The sequence below is a fragment of the Nerophis ophidion genome, linkage group LG22 (assembly GCF_033978795.1).
Source record: "Nerophis ophidion isolate RoL-2023_Sa linkage group LG22, RoL_Noph_v1.0, whole genome shotgun sequence".
Taxonomy (NCBI): Eukaryota; Metazoa; Chordata; class Actinopteri; order Syngnathiformes; family Syngnathidae; genus Nerophis; species Nerophis ophidion.
In genome coordinates, this window is record NC_084632.1 from 17941062 (window position 1) to 17953309 (window position 12248).

The window sequence follows — 12248 nt, forward strand, 5'->3', positions numbered from 1 at the left end:
TAGAAATCATGGAGGGGTCTGAAATTTTCACAGTAGGTGCATGTCCACTGTATGAGAGATAACCTAAAAAGAAAAATCCAGAAATCACAATCTATGATTTTTTAACGCTTTGTTTGATAAAGCTGAAAATAAGTATTTGAACACCAACATTAATATTTGGTAGAGTAGCCTTTGTTTGCAATTACAGAGTCAAACATTTCCTGTAGTTCTTCACCAAGTTTGCAGGAGGGATTTTCGCCCACTCCTCCACACAGATCTTCTCGAGATCAGTCAGGTTTCTGGGCTGTCGCTGAGTAACACAGACTTTCAGCTCCCTACAAAGATGTTCAATTGGATTTAGGTCTGGAGAATGGCTAGGCCACTCCAGAACCTTGATATGGTCCTTACGAAGCCACTTCTTGGTTTTCCTGGCTGTGTGCTTTGGGTCATTGTCATGTTGGAAGATCCAGCCACGACTCATCTTCAATGATCGGACTGAGGGAAGGAGGTTTTTGGCCGAAATCTCACAATACATGGCTGCAGTCACCCTCTCCTTAATACAGCACAGTCTTCTTGTCCCATGAGCAGAAAAACACCCCCAAAGCATGATGCTACCACCCCCATGCTTCACAGTAGGGATGGTGTTCTTTGGATGGTACACATCATTCTTCTTCGTCCAAACACACAGTGGAATTCTGACCAAAAAGGTCAAATTTGGTCTCATCTGTCCACAAAACTTCCTCCCAGGACTTCTCTGGATCATCCAAATGGTCATTGGCAAACTTAAGACGGGCCTTAACATGTGCTGGTTTAAGCAGGGGAACCTTCCGTGGCATGCATGATTTCAAACCATGACGTCTTAGTGTATTACCAACAGTGACCATGTAAACAGTGGTCCCAGCTCTTTTCAGGTCATTGACCAAGTCCTGTCGTGTAGTCCTGGGCTGATTCCTCACCTTTCTTAGCATCATTGAGACCCCACGAGGTGGTATCTTGCATGGGGCTCCACTTCGCTTGAGATTGACAGTCTTGTTTAGCTTCTTCCATTTTCTATCGATTGCTCCAACACTGGACCTTTTTTCACCAAGCTGTTTGGCAATTTCTCCGTAGCCTTTGCCATCCTTGTGGAGTTGTACAATTTTGTCTCTGGTGTCTTTGGACAGCTGTTTGCTCTTAGCCATGTTGAATGTTTGGGTCTTACTGATTGTATGGGGTGGACATGTGTCTTTATGCAGCTAACGACCTCACACAGGTGCATCTGATTCAGCATAATACAGTGGAGTGGAGGAGGACTTTTAAAGGCGGACTAACAGGTCTTTGAGGGTCAGAATTCTAGCTGATAGACAGGTGTTCAAATACTTATTTTCAGCTGTATCACACGAATAAATTGTTAAAGAATCATAGAATCATAGATTGTGATTTCTGGATTTTGTTTTAGGTTATTTCTCTTACAGTGGACATGCACCTAACGTGAACATTTCAGACCCCTCCATGATTTGTAAGTGGGAAAACTTGCAAAATAGCAGGGTGTTCAAATACTTATTTTCTTCGTTGTATTTAGCTGTAATTTGTGTTTTAAGTTGCGGTGTTTGTGCCCAGCTGTGTTAGTGACACGGAGTAGTAAGCCAACTACAATGCTTAGCGCGCCGCTGTGGTTGTTACACAAGCTATACCTGATTTTTTTTCATAAACTACATTCACGTTTTTAGGATATCTTGGGAAATAGATAGTATTTCATGTTTACAAGAGTTTCCAATGGTTACCTGTTCACCAGCCGGTCGAGCGGTCGCTCCCCGAAGATGTGTTGCTGCGAGGTAGGAAACGCTACTGCCGTTTGACCAATCCTGTCTCGCTATGCTCAAAAGGGCATCCAATGAGAGACGAGGATATTGAAAGAGGCGCCAATGGCAGTGCCTGAGCGAAAAAAATAATACTAAATTGATCGTGTTTGGAACATCAATGTGTGGTTTTTGTTCCCGACGAAGTCGTTATTATCATAAATTACATGATGTTTTAGGAACTAGGTCATTTATTTGTGAATTGCAGACTATAGGTTACAGAAGAGGGGTCGGGAACCTTTTTGGCTGAGAGCCATGAAAGCCAAATATTTTAAAATGTATTTCCGTGAGAGCCATATCATATTTTTTAACATTGAATACATCTAAATGCGTGCATTTTTAAGTAAGACCAACATTTTTAGAGTGTAAAAAGTATTTAATTATTTTTAATAAAATTGTTATTACTTGAACAGGTGCGGTAGAAAACAGATGGATGGATTAAAATGCATGAAAATGGTTTATATTTTGAACGCTATTTTTAACATCCTGATTACCAGCTGAATTATTCATTACTTATCGTGTTAAGCAATATCAGCTATGATTTATCTGAGAGCCAGATGCAGTCATCAAAAGAACCGCATCTGGCTCTAGAGCCATAGGTTCCCTACCCCTACCGTTCCAATGTGGCTGCTATACACAAGCATTGCACCAGAGCGCCCAAAAGGTTAGGGCAGTGGTTCTTAACCTCGTTGGAGGTTCCGAACCCCACCAGTTTCATACGCGCATTCACCGAACCCTTCTTTTGTGAAAAAAAAATGTTTTGGGTTTTTTTTCAAATTCAAGACAAAGTTATATGGTTTATTTCTTCATGGTGTACAAAATGAACCGTGCATGAACATCACCTTGTTCAAAGAACAAAACCAACAGTGCATGAACTCACAACAAATTACGCACCTGTGACTTCTGCTGTTGCCGTATCCACGATACGCCCATATGGAGAAGTTTTTATTTACACGATGAGTCCATACTTGCCAACCCTCCCGATTTTTCCGGGGGAATCCCGAATTCCAGTGCCCTTCCTGAAAATCTCCCGGGGCAACCATACTCCTTTAGCGTCCTCTACAACCTGTCGTCACGTCTAATTTTCCTCTATACAAACGGCGAGTCGGCGCATTCACATCATTTCTGAGGCTTTTACACACACATAAGTGAATGCAAGGCATACTTGGTCAACAGCCATACAGGTCACACTGAGGGTGGCCATAGAAACAACTTTAAAGGCTTACTGAAACCCACTACTACCAACCACGCAGTCTGATAGTTTATATATCAATAATAAAATATTAACATTGCAACACATGCCAATACGGCGTTTTTAGTTTACTAAATTACAATTGTAAATTTCCCGGGAGTTTTGTCTTCGAAACGTCGTGTAATGACGTGTACGCAAGACATCACAGGTTTTTAGGAATTATGAGCGGTGCGCACACACACAGCTAAATGGCGTCTGCTTTAACGGCATAATTATACAGTTTTTTGGACATCTGTGTTGCTGAATCTTTTGCAATTTGTTCAATTAATATTGGAGGAGTCACAGTAGAAAGATGGAGTTGGGAAGCTCTAGGCTTTAACCACAAAAACACACGGTGATTCCTTGTTTAAAATTCCTGGAGGTGAAACTTTCCTATGGATCACAGCGCGGTCAAGAGAACATGGATCCCGACCACATTTCAACCAGCAGGTTTCGCTGAGAAAATTGTGGTTAAAAAGTAAGTTCTTACCGGAGAAAAGCTGAGCTTGTGCCGTCCATAGCTGCCGTCGACTCCCCTGAAGGGTGTCTCCACTCGTCAAGACACGGGTGGAGACACCCTTCCGACTATCAGGTACTATTAAACTCACTAAAACACTAGCAACACAATAGAAAGATAAGGAATTTCCCAGAATTATCCGAGTAAATGTGTCTAAAAACATCGGAATCCGTCCCAATGCAATCACGTTTTTTTTTTGTTTTTTTTTTCTAGTCCGTCGCTATCAATATCCTCAAACACGAATCTTTCATCCTCGCTCAAATTAACGGGGAAATTGTCGTTTTCTCGATCCGAATAGCACTTTTTGTTGGAGGCTCCCATTAAAAACAATGTGAGGATGTGAGGAGCCATCAAACATGTGACGTCATCGTCTGCGACTTCCGGTAGAGGCAGGGCTTTTCTCTTAGCATCGAAAGTTGCAAACTTTATCGTGGATGTTCTCTACTAAATCCTTTCAGCAAAAATATGGCAATATCGCGAAATGATCAAGTATGACACATAGAATGGACCTGCTATCCCCGTTTAAATAAGAAAATCTCATTTCAGTAGGCCTTTAACACTGTTACAAATATGCGCCACACTGTGAACCCACACCAAACAAGTATGACAAACACATTTGGGGAGAACATCCGCACCATAACATAACGTAACAAATACCCAGGAGCCCTTGCAGCACTAACTCTTCCGGGACCTACAATATACACCCCCGCTTCCACCAAACCCCGCCCACCTCAACCACGCCTGCACCCCTCCACCCCCACTCCCCCCATCTCCCGAATTCTGAGGTCTCAAGGCTGGCAAGTATGGATGAGTCAGGTGTGTCTTGACTGGCTCCGCCGAACACTTGAGGCGGACTCACCGAACCCCTAGGGTTCGATCGAACCCAGGTTAAGAACCAATGGGTTAGGGTGAAAAGAAAAACAGTCAAAACGTTTCAGACTTTTTGTGTACTTTTTTTAATAATGTAACTGATAAAACAGTAGACAAAAAAAATTGTAAATTTTTTATGAAACTTGCAAAAAAAAGGTGCATTTTTAAATATTGAATATTTATTTCCATCCATCCATTTTCTACCGCTTATTCCCTTTTGGGGTCGCGGGGGGCGCTGGCTCCTATCTCAGCAACAATCGGGAGGAAGGCGGTGTACACCCTGGACAAGTCGTTACCTCATCGCAGGGCTGAATATCTATTTGTCCATGCAAATTAAAGTTAAAGTACCAATGGTTGTCACACACACACTAGGTGTGGTGAAATTGTTCTCTGCATTTGACCCATCACCTTGTTCACCCCCTGGGAGGTGAGGGGAGCAGTGAGCAGCAGCAGCAGTGCCACGCCCGGGAATGTTTTTTTGGTGATTTAACCCCCAATGCCAACCCTTGATGCTGAGTGCCGAGCAGGGAGGTAATGGGTCCCGTTTTCATAGTCTTTGGTATGACTCGGCCGGGGTTTGAACTCACAACCTACCGATATCAGGGCGGACACGCAAACCAATAGGCCAGTGGTCCCCAACCACCGGGCCGCGGCTCGATTGGTACCAGGCCGCAGAAGAATTCGTTTTTTTTATTAAATCAACATAAAAAACACAATATACACTAATAATTAGTGCACCAACCAAAAAAAATCGCTTTTCATGACCAAATAATAATAATAATAATAATAATACAAATTCCCCCCCGTTGACCGGTCCGCTGCATTAGGCCACTGAGAAAACACAATTTAAAGTTATTTTGCATTTGTCGTGGTTTTGGAGCATATGTGAAGTGAATTATATTTATATAGCGCTTTTCTCTAGTGACTCAAAGCGCTTTACACAGTGAAACCCAATATCAAAGTTACATTTTTAAACCAGTGTGGGTGGCACTGGGAGCGGGTGGGTAAAGTGTCTGGCCCAAGGACACAATGGCAGTGACGAGGATGGCAGAAGCGGGGATCGAACCTGCAATCCTGAAGTTGTTGACACGGCCACTGTACCGACCGAGCTATACTGCCGCCATATATTGAAGAAACTAAGTCTTATAGTTGTCCATTGACTTCTGTAGCACTCGTATAGTTGTAATGCATTTAATTTCATATGAAAAGGAGTAGGAAGAAACAGAGTTTATTTGTACTCGAATAGTTTTGACATGTTCAGGCATATAGACTCCCCCTTTAAAACCCTTATTAGGTGCTGCTAATGTAAAACCATTCAACTCTGTGTAGTCTGCATCTCCAGAGACCCAGCAAAGCAATTTTGTTCAATATTCATATGTAATAAAAAGTGTATAGAAGTATAGGCAATGGGAGCAATTCGGTTATATGTTGTAATTATATTTTGAGTTTGAATATTACGTTCCTCTAACGCAGTCGTTCTCAAATAGTGGGTGGGCCCCCTTGAGGGGTCGCAGTGCGATGCTACGGGTGGCTCGTGTGACTTTGGGCAACGTGCTTTATCAGTATCATGCTTCAAACCATGCTTCCAAAGGCTGTGCATTAAAAAAACATTGTAGCCATTAATCCCAATTTCCTCATTTAAAAAAATACATTCATTAGCTTAAATTATTCTATTCCTTTTTGTTTTGTAGGTTAAAGCATGTTGTGTATTCTGCTCCTGAGTTAATGTTGCTGATCACTTTGAATTCATTATTGAATAATTTATTTTTCGATATCAAATAGCTGAAGCCGTTCAACATTTTTTTAATAGTTTAATGCAGAGGTGTACTTATAACAATTTTTAAAAGACAAAATATATCATGTATATGCAGCTGAGATATAGGCGCCAACCCTCGTAAAATAAAATATTCGAGAAGCATATGGAGCTAAATCAGGGTAAAATGTTTTGAATTGAAGCATGCGCTCTGTGTAAAAAAAGTCAAAATCCGGAAAAAAAATTGACTTCAAAAAAAGGAAGTGAATCTGAAAAAGATTTAACTGTAGAAAATAACATTTTAATCTGGGGGGAAAAAACCTGACTGTATGTAAGGGAACAATTTAAATAAAGAATTAATTCTAAAATAATTTTAAGTGATTGTGTTAAATGAGTTTTATTTATTATTATTATTATTATTATTATATTAGTGAAGTGTATTCTATTCATACAGCACTTTTCTCAAGTGACTCAAAGCGCTTTACATAGTGCTGCCACCTACTGATATGGAAGAGTATTACATGGTTACTCTCCCGAGCTCTAGACAGCACCGACCACTCAACCACACATCATTTGCCGACTATAATTACTGGTTGGCAAAAAAATATTTTTAACCCAAATAAGTGAAATTAGATAATCTCCCACGGCACACCAGACTGCGTCTCACGGCACACTAGTGTGCCGCGGCAGAGTGGTTTCCTACTGTTTTGGTTAGAGTCTAACCAAAACAGTAGGAAAATCAAATTTAAAGGCCTACTGAAACCCACTACTACGGACCAGGCAGTCTGATAGTTTATATATCAATGATGAAATATTAACATTGCAACACATGCCAATACGGCCTTTTTACTTCACTAAATTGCAATTTTAAATTTCCCGCAAAGTGTCGTGTTGAAAACGTCGCGGTATGATGACTCGGATGATGACGCGTGCGTTTGACGTCTCGGGTTGTAGCGGACATTTTTTTCCAGCCCAATCCAAGCTATAAGTAGTCTGCTTTAATTGCATAATTAAACATTATTCTGGACATCTGTGTTGCTGAATCTTTTGCAATTTGTTCAATTAATAACAGAGAAGTCAAAGTAGAAAGATGGAGGTGGGAAGCTTTTAGCCTTTAGCCACACAAACACACGGTGTTTCCTTGTTTAAAATTCCCGGAGGTGAAGCTTTACTATGGATCATAGCAGTCAAGCGAACATGGATCCTGACTACATGTCAACCGGCAGTTTTTGGTGGGAAAATTACGGTAATAAGTCGGCTCTTACCGGAGATCAGCGGAGGCAGTGTCCTCCTGCAGCTGCCGTGATTTCCCTCAGAGAGACTGGCGTCAACACACCCCTCCAACTTTCAGGTACTATTTAACTCACTAAAACACTAGCAACACAATAGGCAGATAAGGGATGTCCCAGAATTATCCTAGTAAATGTGTCTAAAAACATCTGAATCACTCCCACTGCAATTTTCTTTTTTTTTTTTTAACTTTTTTTTCTTCTAGTCCTTCACTCTAAATTTCCTCATCCACAAATCTTTCATCCTCGCTCAAATTAATGGGGGAATTGTCGCTTCCTCGGTCCGAATAGTTCTAGCTGCTGCTGGCTATGATTATAAACAATGTGAGGATGTGAGGAGCCCTACAACCAGTGACGTCACGCGCACATCGTCTGCTACTTCTGGTACAGGCAAGGCTTTTTTTATTAGCGACCAAAAGTTGCGAACTTTATCGTCGATATTCTCTATTAAATCCTTTCAGCAAAAAAATGGCAATATAGCGAAATGATCAAGTATGACACATAGAATGGACCTGCTATCCCCGTTTAAATAAAGTCTCATTTCAGTAGGCCATGGGTGTCAAACTCTGGCCCGCGGGCCAAATTTGGCCTGCCCTTTAATTTCACTTGGCCCCTGAGGCAATATCAAATTAACATTAGAGCTGGCCCGCCGGTATCACCAAATTCACCACTAATACTCATACTTGCCAACCCTCCCGAAGTTTAGTGCCCTTGCCGAAAATCTCCCTGGGTAACCATTCTCCCGATTTCCACCCGGACAACAATATTGGGAGCGTGCCTTAAAGGCACTGCCTTTAGCGTCCTCTACAACATTTTGTCACGTCCTCTTTTCCTCCATATAAACAGCGTGCTGGCCAAGTCACATAATATATGCGGCTTTCACACACACATATGCAAATGCCATGCATACTTGGTCAACAGCCATACAGGTCACACTGAGGGTGGCCATATAAACAACTTCAACACTGTTACAAATATGCGCCACACTGTGAACCCACACCAAACAAGAATGACAAAACACATTTCGGGACCGTAACACAACATAAACACAACAGAACAAATACCCAGGGTCCCTTGCAGCACTAACTCTTCCGGAACGCTACAAAATACACCCCCCCCCCCGCTACCACCAAACCCCGCAGACCTTTTTTATTTTATTTTCGAATTTATTAGCCTGTGGAAAAGTTAATGTTGATATTTACCTCAGAAGGCTGCAAATCGAAAAGAGGCATTATTTTTTTATCCATCCATCATCTTCCGCTTATCCGAGGTCGGGTCGCGGGGGCAACAGCCTAAGCAGGGAAACCCAGACTTCCCTCTCCCCAGCCACTTCATCTAACCCGGGGGATCCCGAGGCGTTCCCAGGCCAGCCGGAAGACATAGTCTTCCCAACGTGTCCTGGGTCTTCCCCGTGGCCTCCTACCGGTTGGACGTGCCCTAAACACCTCCCTAGGGAGGCGTTCGGGGTGGCATCCTGGCCAGATGCCCGAACCACCTCATCTGGCTCCTCTCGATGTGAAGGAGCAGCGGCTTTACTTTGAGTTCCTCCCGGATGGCAGAGCTTCTCACCCTATCTCTAAGGGAGAGCCCCGCCACACGGCGGAGGAAACTCATTTCGGCCGCTTGTACCCGGGATCTTATCCTTTTGGTCATGACCCAAAGCTCATGACCATAGGTGAGGATGGGAATGTAGATCGACCGGTAAATTGAGAGCTTTGCCTTCCGGCTAAGCTCCTTCTTCACCACAACGGATCGGTGCAACGTCCGCATTACTCAAGACGCCGCACCAATCCGCCTGTCGATCTCACGATCCACTCTTCCCCCACTCGTGAACAAGACTCCGAGGTACTTGAACTCCTCCACTTGGGGCAGGGTCTCCTCCCCAGCCCGGAGATGGCTTTCCACCCTTTTCCGGGCGAGAACCATGGACTCGGACTTGGAGGTGCTGATTCTCATTCCGGTCGCTTCACACTCGGCTGCGAACCGATCCAGCGAGAGCTGAAGATCCCGGCCAGATGAAGCCATCAGGACCACATCATCTGCAAAAAGCAGAGACCTAATCCTGCGGCCACTAAACCGGAACCCCTCAACGCCTTGACTGCGCCTAGAAATTCTGTCTAAAAAAGTTATGAACAGAATCGGTGACAAAGGACAGCCTTGGCGGAGTCCAACCCTCACTGGAAATGTGTTCGACTTACTGCCGGCAATGTGGACCAAGCTCTGGCACTGATCGCACAGGGAACGGACCGCCACAATAAGACAGTCCGATACCCCATACTCTCTGAGCACTCCCCACTGGACTTCCCGAGGGACACGGTCGAATGCCTTCTCCAAGTCCACAAAGCACATGTAGACTGGTTGGGCAAACTCCCATGCACCCTCAAGAACCCTGCCGAGAGTATAGAGCTGGTCCACAGTTCCACGACCAGGACGAAAACCACACTGTTCCTCCTGAATCCGAGGTTCGACTATCCGGCGTAGCCTCCTCTCCAGTCCACCTGAATAAACCTTACCGGGAAGGCTGAGGAGTGTGATCCCACGATAGTTGGAACACACTCTCCGGTCCCCCTTCTTAAAGAGAAGAACCACCACCCCGGTCTGCCAATCCAGAGGTACCGCCCCCGATGTCCACGCGATGCTGCAAAGTCTTGTCAACCAAGACAGCCCCACAGCATCCAGAGCCTTAAGGAACTCCGGGCGGATCTCGTCCACCCCTTATTATTTTTTAAATTAAATTTAATTTAATATAGCACTGATGTTTTTTCATTTGTTTTTTGAAAGTTGATTTTGAACTTCCGCCCGACTGTAGATGAGATAGGCGCCAGCGCCACCCGCGACCCCAAAAGGGAATAAGCGGTAGAATATGGATGGATCGACGTTATATAAGCTCTGCCTGTTCCATGGGAGGAAGCCGAAGTACCCAGAGGGAACCCACGCAGTCACGGGGAGAACATGCAAACTCCACACAGAAAGATCCCATGCCCGGGATTGAACCCAGGATTACTCAGGACCTTCGTATTGTGAGGCAGATGCACTAACCCCTGTAACACTGTGCTGCCCTATGTTCAATATTCATTGCAAAACTTGTCTGTGTCCCAATTAAAAGGTTAATTTGTTCAACCTTGGCCCGCGGCTTTGTTCAGTTTAAAATGTTGGCCCACTCTGTATTAGTTTGACACCACTGCAGTAGGCCTTTAAATAAACTTCAAGCAAATCGGCCACAAGAGGGCGCAATAGAAAAAAAAATAGGAACCCAAGAAGTGCGTTGTATTTCTTCCTTCCTTCCTTCCGCAACCCTGACGCACAGCACCATGGAGCAGAGCGGCGAGCCTCCTCACAACAACTATCCGACAGGAAATGACTCTACGGCCCGCGGCCTGGACAGCAAACGCCTGAAAGAACTGGAAAATGTCGCCCTGCAGACGACGTTGATATCGCGAATGGAGGCCGAATCCAGCGCGGACGCCGGGAGCCCGACCGAGCACCCGGAACTGCATCTTAACGGCTTGTCTTTGAGCCAGCACCGCGCCGCACCCCCGCACTGCCCGCAGCCCGACTCGCACGACACCGGCACCGGCGCGGAAGACACGGAGGTGGCGAAGGTGCGTGTGGAGGAGGAGAGGACCCTGACGGACCATTTAAACAAACGACTGCTTTCTTCGTTCCTGGAGAAGCTGAACGAAAGGGACCTGGCTCTTCCTGGGGTGGAGCGGCTCGACTGCGATGTGGCCGACGAGGACTCCAACAGGGCCGCTGAAGAGTGGTGACTCAGCGGGGCATGAAGCCGGGCGGAAGAAGTCAGCAGGGCATGAAGCCGGGCGGAAGAGGCGCTGCCAGGAACAATGCATGGAGACACTGCACCACTTTCTAACTACTTTGTCATTACTATTGTAAACGGACACTGGTTAAATATAAAAACCATGCATTATGCTCTTATTATGCATTAGTTGTCTTATTTCATATAAAAAAAATACATCTATTTTCCTAATGAATTTCAGAATATAAATCATGCAAAAGTTATATGGGACACAAAGGCATATTTGGAGGCGATCTTAACATTCAAAGTCTTTTGTCAACGCAGTGGAAGAGTGGCCGTGCGCAACCCGAGGGTCACTGGTTCAAATCCCACCTAGAACCAACCTCGTCACGTCCGTTGTGTCCTGAGCAAGACACTTCACCCTTGCTCCTGATGGGTGCTGGTTGGCGCCTTGCATGGCAGCTCCCTCCATCAGTGTGTGAATGTGTGTGTGAATGGGTAAATGTGGAAGTAGTGTCAAAGCGCTTTGATTACCTTGAAGGTAGAAAAGCGCTATACAAGTACAACCCATTTATAACATTTTTTGAAGTTATTTAAATATTGACTTTTTAGTCATGAGCAGAATTGCGTACATCATTAGCATCCCAACCAGCATGATTAAAGTTCAAGGCGACACGTCTATGGAAGTAGAATTTTCTCACATCAATTTATATACATCAATATTATATTAACACATATTAATGAATCCACAAATACAAATCCATCCATCTTCTTCCGCTTATCCTTTGATTGATTGATTGATACTTTTATTAGTAAATTGCACAGTTCAGTACATATTCCGTACAATTGACCACTAAATGACCGCAATAAGTTTTTCAACTTGTTTAAGTCGGGATCCACGTTAATCAATTCATGGTACAAATATATACTATCAGCCTAATACAGTCATCACACAGGTTAATCATCATAGTATGTACATTATTTACATTATTTACAATCTGGGGGGTGGGATGA